The sequence below is a fragment of the Saccostrea cucullata genome, unplaced genomic scaffold, assembly GCF_032062105.1.
Source record: "Saccostrea cucullata isolate Sc308-1 unplaced genomic scaffold, CSIRO_AGI_Scuc_v1 ctg279, whole genome shotgun sequence".
NCBI classification, from domain to species: domain Eukaryota; kingdom Metazoa; phylum Mollusca; class Bivalvia; order Ostreida; family Ostreidae; genus Saccostrea; species Saccostrea cuccullata.
Window position 1 is genome coordinate 538,264 of NW_026933486.1, and position 8,655 is coordinate 546,918.

General features: G+C 30.1%; 1 long non-coding RNA gene across 3 annotated transcripts; it reads left to right on the plus strand.

Moving 5' to 3' along the window:
* Nucleotides 1-1,214: 1,214 nt before the first annotated feature.
* On the plus strand, nt 1,215-8,155 carry LOC134238470 (uncharacterized). Of its 3 annotated transcripts, XR_009986021.1 has the most exons (5): nt 1,215-1,513; nt 2,514-2,573; nt 3,251-3,381; nt 4,251-4,381; nt 5,964-8,155. It is a non-coding gene; the product is annotated as an uncharacterized LOC134238470 (long non-coding RNA). The 3 variants fall into 3 exon arrangements; XR_009986022.1 differs by lacking the exons at nt 1,215-1,513; nt 2,514-2,573 and adding an exon at nt 2,967-3,024; XR_009986023.1 differs by lacking the exons at nt 1,215-1,513; nt 2,514-2,573; nt 3,251-3,381 and adding an exon at nt 3,000-3,024.
* The last annotated feature ends 500 nt before the right edge of the window (nt 8,156-8,655 follow it).

The window sequence follows — 8,655 nt, forward strand, 5'->3', positions numbered from 1 at the left end:
ATTAAAGTGCAAAAAAAAAATGTGATTATGAAATACTGATGCCCCCGTATGGCAACATACTGAAGATTAAAATTTTCTGAGATAATGCCTTCTACCTGGAAATACAATTGCAAGACATGAAAGCAGGCTTAAGTTTTTTCATAAGTACAAAAATCTTCAAGATCAAGGTAATGAGGTCAAGTTTATTGGTATCCAATGAAAGGTCTCTCAACAAAGAAAACATATTCGAAGGATGGAAGACCTAGCCCCAACCATTCAAAAGTTATAAGGTTAAAAAAGATTTTTATGTATGTTAAACTCCAAGATCAAGGTCAGAAGGTTAAGGTTATTGGTACTGATTAAAAGATCTTGTAACAAGAATTACATATGTGAAGGTTGAAAACCCTAACCCTTCCTCTTCGAAAGTTATTTCCAAGGTTGACGTTTTCTCATAAGTCCGGAAATCTCAAAGGTCAAGGTCAAAATCTTGGTTTTAATGAAAGGTGTGCCAAAAAGAAGTTATAATTGAAGAATGAAATTCATAGTATCTACCAATTAAAACTTAGGGCCAAAAGTAAAAATATGCAATTTTTGTGTAAAAGTGGGTCTAAATCCAAGGTCAAAGTCAAAATGTCAAGGTTTTTGGTATCGAATAAGAGGTCTTTCTACAAGAATAAAATATGTGAAGTATAAAAGTCTAGTACTAACCCCTCAAAAATTATAGTCAAAGTTGTATTTTTAAAGTAGGTCAAACTCCAAGGTCAAGGTCAAAGGGTCCAAGTCCTTGGTATAAAATGAACCGTCTTTTCACAAGAATTACATTTGTGAAGTATGAAAGCCCTACCACTTTCTGTTCGTGCACTTTTGGGGCTGTGGGGGATAGGTGGGTCAAGGGAGTGCAGCCCCTGGGGGGATAGGTGGGTCAACGGAGTGCAGCCCCTGGAGGGGATAGGTGGGTCAAGGGAGTGCAGCCCCTGTGGGGGATAGCCGGGTCAATTCAGTACATATGCATCATCCCCATCTTTTTAATCTATTGGGGGTGTGTTATACTGTTGCATCATGTTTACATTATGCATCATCTATACCTGTTGCATCATCTTTTTACGATTTTGCATCATCTTTTTATACCTGTTGCATCATCTTTTTATACTTGTTGCATCATCTTTTTATACCTGTTGCAAAATCTTTATTACCTGTTGCATCATCTTGCAAAAATAGGTTGGACTTATCTTTCTGTAAACTATCTAGTCAGCGAGCTTACCTATGCATTGTGACGTCATAAACTTGGCAGCGACGTCATGTTAGTCCTTCACAAGCCGCGATGGCTGCTTATTTTGACACAATAACACAGACTTTCACAGCGCTTGAGACTTCATGTAATAACAGTATGGTCCTATGGATTTCAGTACCAAAACTGATTTTCTACCGTTTTTCTTCCAAGAAAGTTCTGAACAGCTGAATCCTGGATCAGCCTAGATGTTATTTCACTGGATTATTTAATGAATATTACTCTACTGAGTTACCTGGTTACATGGTAAGTTTTAACAAACTTTTCTTTATACATTTTCTATGAAGGTCATCTTTGTATTTATTCATTATTACTGTGTTATATACCTTATGTTTAGAACATTCATATAAACACTGCCATTGTTTACCCTGAAATACACTAGGACACTAAAAGATCCTCAAAATGTTGATAAATCTTTTTTGCATGAGTTATGATCATATTGTCTCACATTCCTTTTATTGGATCAGTATTCTAAATATTCTTATGAGGAGACTCCTAGCATATCTTATAAAATACTGATACATGCTTTTAAAACAACTAAAGTGATATTCTCAGTTGTTATTTCTAATATTTCTATGAATCTTTAATCACAGTGACCAAAAGAAGGATATGGAGATAATCAATCAGATCATATTATGCCAATGAATCTTTTGTCTCAAATCTTTTTTAATGAAATATACAGAATCTTTTGCCTTATTTGTCACTCATATTTTTACATTCTGGTGCAACAGTGGCCCAATGAAAGTGGGAAAAACTCAGTCTGAGCATCTCTGTAAATCTATAAACATGTGTGCCCCCCCCTTTTTTTTTTAAACCTTCATGTATATACATGTATGTATTTTATTTAGTCAGTGATTTCAAACATCAACATGTAAAATATATATTGAGTACTTTAAAAGTGAATATACATGATTTTTACACCCTGAATATTCTGACATACTAATGGTGACATCAGTTAAAAGAGTAATTAGTTATGTAAAATTCAGTTTATATGAATGTAAATGGGGTATTTATTCTCAGTTCATGTAAGGTATAATTTGCATGTAACCCAGAGTGTATTTAATATTACTATGATGGGTCATTCTGTGATTGAATTTAAATCAGAAAAAATGTTTACTAAATTTTGGTAAAATACATATGGTATCTTTTACATTTCTGTCCTGTTTGTCTGTCAATTGTTGCTTTACTTCCTTTGTAAAATGAGGTTAATTTGTGTATCACTGAATATTGTATGCTTTTTTTTCAGGATCAGCTGAGATGTTATTTCACTGGATTATTTAATTGGGCATATAATTGGATAATTCTGGTAAGTTTGTCTTTGTTTTGTTTACATTTCCTATGAAGGTCATCTTTGCATTTAACCATGATTATATGGTTTAATTTAATTACTGTGTAATTCTTATGTGATCTAATATCTCTAACATTCATATAAGCACAGTCTTATTTTGTCTAAAATATACTAAGGAAACTTCATATTGTTAATAAGTCCTTTTGCATAAATTATGATATAATGTCATAATTCATTATGTCTGTTACCCATGGAATTCAGACTTACTAAATTGTGATCTATAAGGAATGTAATAAAAGAAAAAGTAAGAATCTACAAAAGGTTTATCCTTGTTTTGATTCTAAATATGTGGTATATATGGCATACATATATTTTCATTTTCACTTTTGTTTCTTGGTAATGAGCTTTTCAAAAAATGTAGGACTACATGTTGTATATGCTAATATCTTTTTGTATGCTGTACTGACAGGTATTAAACAAAATTGAATATGCTGTTAAGAGAAAGTCTGTTAGTGTCTAAAAATTACACTGATAATCATTTTGTATTTGTGATATTAATACAGTAACTGTGCTTCTTTTGTTATCTAAAGATAACATGATGAACTATTTTCATGAACTTTTTGGCACTGTATTTAAACATGCAATGTTTCATGCAGTTCCTTGTCATATTAACAAAATGATTATATTTTCTACAGTCCTCAACCTGGAAGATATGTTTTATTCCTAACCATCTATAATCCATTCTCTATGAAGTTCAGCCTGTCTGCCCAAATTCCTTTGGAAATACATAGTTAGTCAACCAACATAGAAACAATCAAACTTGAAGGTAAAGTTTCAATGAGATATCATTTTCATTTATTTAATTCTGTTTTATTTAAATGTTTATATTTTAAAATGGATAAAAAAAAATGGATAAAAAACATCTGATAATGGAAATCAATATCATAAAGATAGTAAGTTTTTTAGTGTCTAAATAATTAATCTGATAATCATTTTATTTATGATATTAATACAGTAGTTGTGCTTGTTTATTATCTATAGATAACATGATGAACTTTTCTCATCTGGAGTTAATGTTAAAAACAATTTTTTGAGATTAAAAACAAATATTTTCATGATCTTTTTTGGCATTGTACATGTTGTATTTAAACATGCATTGTTTCATGCAGTAATCTGTCATATTAACAAAATGGTTTTATTTCTACAGTCCTCAACATGGAAGATATGTTTTGTTCCTAACCATCTATAATCCATTCTCTATGAAGTTCAGCCTGTCTGTATTCCTTTGGAAATACAGTTAGTTAGAAACACACAAACTTGAAGGTAAAGTTTCAATGAGATATCATTTTAATTTATTTAACTGTTTTAGTTTATATTTTAAAATGGATAAAAAAAAATGGATAAAAAACATCTGATAATGGAAATCAATATCATAAAGATAGTAAGTTTTTTAGTGTCTAAATAATTAATCTGATAATCATTTTATTTATGATATTAATACAGTAGTTGTGCTTGTTTATTATCTATAGATAACATGATGAACTTTTCTCATCTGGAGTTAATGTTAAAAACAATTTTTTGAGATTAAAAACAAATATTTTCATGATCTTTTTTGGCATTGTACATGTTGTATTTAAACATGCATTGTTTCATGCAGTACTCTGTCATATTAACAAAATGGTTTTATTTCTACAGTCATCAACATGGAAGATATGGTTTGTTCCTAACCATCTATAATCAATTCTCTATGAAGTGAAGCCTGGCTGCTGGTCTTCCTTTGGAAATACACAGTTAGTCAATCAACATAGAAACACACAAACTTGAAGGTAAAGTTTCAATGAGATACAATTGTAATTTTTATTTATTTATTTATTTATTTACATATGCATTTTTATATTTTTGAATTGATAAGTAAATGATATATGATTTTTTTAAAATAAAGAGGGCTTGGTGGTCATGGTCATGTTTAAACTCTATTGATATCCTTTAGAAGAAGAAGAAAAGGCATAAAAATTCATGATCAAATTTTTAAAACTAAAATGTATGAAATTTTTCTTTGCCAAATGATAGTTAACAGCTGAAGATAACATATTTATAGAATAAGTTAAATATGGCTAATTTGTTAACCCCAGCTTCCTTAATAGCATAATTGGTAAAGATAGGAAGTTTTGACTTCAATTGCTGATGAATTCTGAATTTTCCATTTAATATTAACATTCTATCAAAGAGAAAGAATACTATAATGTGGCTCATTAGGATGACCAGAAAAGAAATCTTAATGACCCTCTTAACTATGTATAAAAACTGTAACCTTATAACTGATGTAAGATCTGATTGTGTGGAAATAAAATTCCCTTGTGTTTCTACTACCCAAGATCTTCTTCTGAGTGTATGGGACTGCTGTAAACCTTCTCCTGTTTATAAAAATAATACCTTGGAGCATGACACTTTATTCATAAAAGGTACTTTCAATATCATTTCTATGAGTTTGTGTTCTTTCTTTTTAATAATCTAGTGTTATATCTCCTTTAACCTCATTAATATGTATGCTTCCAACATCTTAGATCTGTCTGTATAGTTTCTTCAGCTCTTTGAACACAAATACCCTGATTCAATCTTTTGAGGTAAACATCATAGAGACATCATAGATGATTATCAGAGTGTATATATCACAATCTTGACCATAAGGTCAATTTAAATGGTCAAAGGCACAACAAATGAAAGTGAAAACTTTTTTTTTTTTTTTTATCAGAATACATAATTTTGTAATAAACAAACACTGGAAAGTTACTCTCATAATGAGCCTTAATGTCTTCCAAGAGTTCAGTTTGGACTTCCTCCATTAATCCTTGTATCTTGTAATCCTTGTATCTCCAATGGTTTTGTGGGCTAAAAATCATGTGTCTTTAACAATCTTTTTTTTCTGACAACTGTTTTCTCTTATCATCTATAAACTTGACTTCTTCTCTAGTCAAAGGTCTTTCAGGGTAATCCAAGTAATTCTCACCCTCTTTTGGTAATAAATGGTTATATTCTTCATTGGCTTCTTCTGCAATCAAGGGTCTTTCTATGTAATCTCTGACAACATTAGGATCACCCTTTTCTGGACATAATTGGTTATATTCTTCTTGAGAAATGATCTCAATAGTGCCATCTTTTTTTATTTTAACTGGTATACCTCTGTCTACATCTTTCTCTGAAAGAATTCTCTCTCCAAACTGAATTTTACTCATTCCTTTACTCTTTTCTTTACTAGAGGTGTTACCCATGGTTAATATGAAAAGTCAAAATCTTATGTTACAACTTGTATTTATACCCTTTTTGTCTATATTTAGAATTCCATCAAGCTTATATTACATTACAATTTTTTTTTTCAACTAAGACATTATTTTTTTTTTATTTTTTCAGGATTCTCTAGTGAGGGCTTATGGAAATGATCTATGTCTACTCTTAGAATGGTGAAAGACTATCAGATTATGCAAAGACTAACAGAATATCCTCTCTTGGAACACTGAAACAAGAAAACCAAACTTAAGAGGATGGAGGATTTAAGAAGAACATAGATAAATATGATTTCCAACGAATTTAACCAGTACGATCATAGACTGTGGTTAACAGGATGACAAAGAAAGGACCCAGGATTGTATCTTTCACTGTCAGACACTGACTATGGATAAAGTGTAATCATTTATCAAACTGAGATCTAGTCAAATCAAGTATTGAAAATATGATTTTCTGATAGCATGAGCTCTTTAAAAACTAATTCTCACGGACCTCAAAGTATCTGAATGTGACTTTTATTTTTACCAATTCATATTGAAGACTGTTGTTATGTATGGGAATTACACATTTAAACCTTTTATTTTTCATCTAATTTTTACAACCCCCTAGAAATTACACAGATATCCAGATGCTGGATTTAATGTTATTATTTAACTTTCCTGGAATTGTAAATATATTTTGTTTGTGTATGTATCATGTTTAATTTTGAATTTAAAATTGGTCTCAATAAGACCCCCAATAAAGATGCAAGATTTAATGTCCCATAATCTGTGGTTTAATAATATCTTGAATATCTTTATCATACCATATTCATCATACTAATTACATATAGAATGGTTGTAGGAATACACTTTGTTGTTTAGGACACTTTGTCAAGGTCAAAGCATAAGATTATTGAGATGACTTCTTTGACAATAATTTGTAACTTACAAACTTCACATCATAAGTACACAGATGAAGAATCAATAAGATATTTCTATAGATTTTTTTTGGATCATTTACTCCTGGGTAAAAGTTAGTTACTGAGATTACTGATTTGAGTCCTGTAATGCAGTAACTTTAACATTTTGTGATAACTTATAGACTTTACAAAAATTAGGTGCAAATTCTTAGGAAAGGAATGAAATGTTAATTAAATGTACAATGTTCAAGGGTGTTTATATGTCTATTACTATGTAATACCTAGGGTTTCTGTAAAAATCCTATATTCACTACATAGATAAAGACCTGTATAATATATATTTTAAACTATGATGAAGGAAAAAAAAAAGGTCAAAAGCTCTCCCCTTCATATCTTTCATATTCTGTCATACACAACAATAGATAAATTGCAGTCATATAACAAACTGAGGTCTAATCAAATCCTAGAATTGATATTGTGATTTTCTGATAGTATGAGATCTTCAAAAAAAAAAATAATTCCCAGACTTCAAAGTATCTAAATGTGACTTTTATTTTTACCAATTCATATTGAAGACAGTTGTTATGTATGAGAAGTATACATTTAAACCTTTTATTTTTCATCTTATTTCTACAACCCCTAACAAATTACACAGATGTTTAAAAGCTAGCTTTGGTGTAATTATTACTTTCCTGGAACTGTAAATACATTTTGTTTGTGTATGTGTGTGTGTGTGTGTCCTATTTTGAATTTAATAGGTCTCAATAGGACCCCCATAAAGATGTAAGTGTCCCCTGATCTGTGATGTAATAATATCTTGAATATTTCTATCAACCATTAGACTTCATGCTTACTACACAGAACAGGTTAGAGTAATACACTTAGTTTTATAGGACACTTTGTCAGGGTCAAAGCATGAGATTATTGAGATAACTACCTTTGACAATAATTTGTAACCTGCAAAATTCACATCATAAGTAAAGAAAGATTCGGAGATTTTCTATAGATTTTTGGATCATTTTTCTCCTGGGTAAAATTCAGTTGTTGTAACTTTAACATTTTGTGATAACCTATAGACTTTATATCAGCTCTATTGGGTGGCATAGCATATTCTTTGGAAAGAATTGAAATGTAAATCATATGCACTATGTTCAAGGATGTTTAAAGACTATTACTATGTAATACCTTAGAATTCTGTAAAAATTTTATTATCACTGCGTAGATAAAGACTGGTTGGAATAATTTATGTTTTGAAATAAGGTTTAGGGAAAAAAGTCAAGAATGTGGATATGACTTTTATTCAAATGGTGCAGTACAGCAACTCTGGTGATTTACATACCTTCAGTCATAAATACATGTAGATAGGTATTGGGAAGACTCCTCTAGATTTTGAAATTTTTAATTCAAAAGTATAGAATTTTTTTTTTTAAGTTTGAAAGATTAAATGGCAGCATATCATTTGCTTGTGAATTAAAAAATAAATCCAAACATATACATCTTTGGATGATAATTGTAGAATTTTATCAATTCCTGGACTTCGGTCTTGATATCATCCTTTAATGTCCTTAAAATTTTAATGACTGTCTTTTAGTTTTAGTTGAATTAGTTTCTTTTCTACATGTGAAAATGACATCATCCAAAGAAGTTCTTCATCTGCATGTTATATGAAGAAGACAATTTTCATCACAGTGAAAGAGATTGTTTTGTTAAACATAATGCATTGATGCACAAATATACTTTTAGATTTTTAATAGCTAGGGTTCATATTTCTTAATATGGAATGCTAAGTACTGTTGATTTCAATTTTTTGTGAACAAAGACATACTAGTAGAAAAAAAATGTACATGATGTGTTAGAAAAGCATGTGTAAACCTGATGACTTTATAATTGCTGATTAAATCAATTATGAGTTTCATC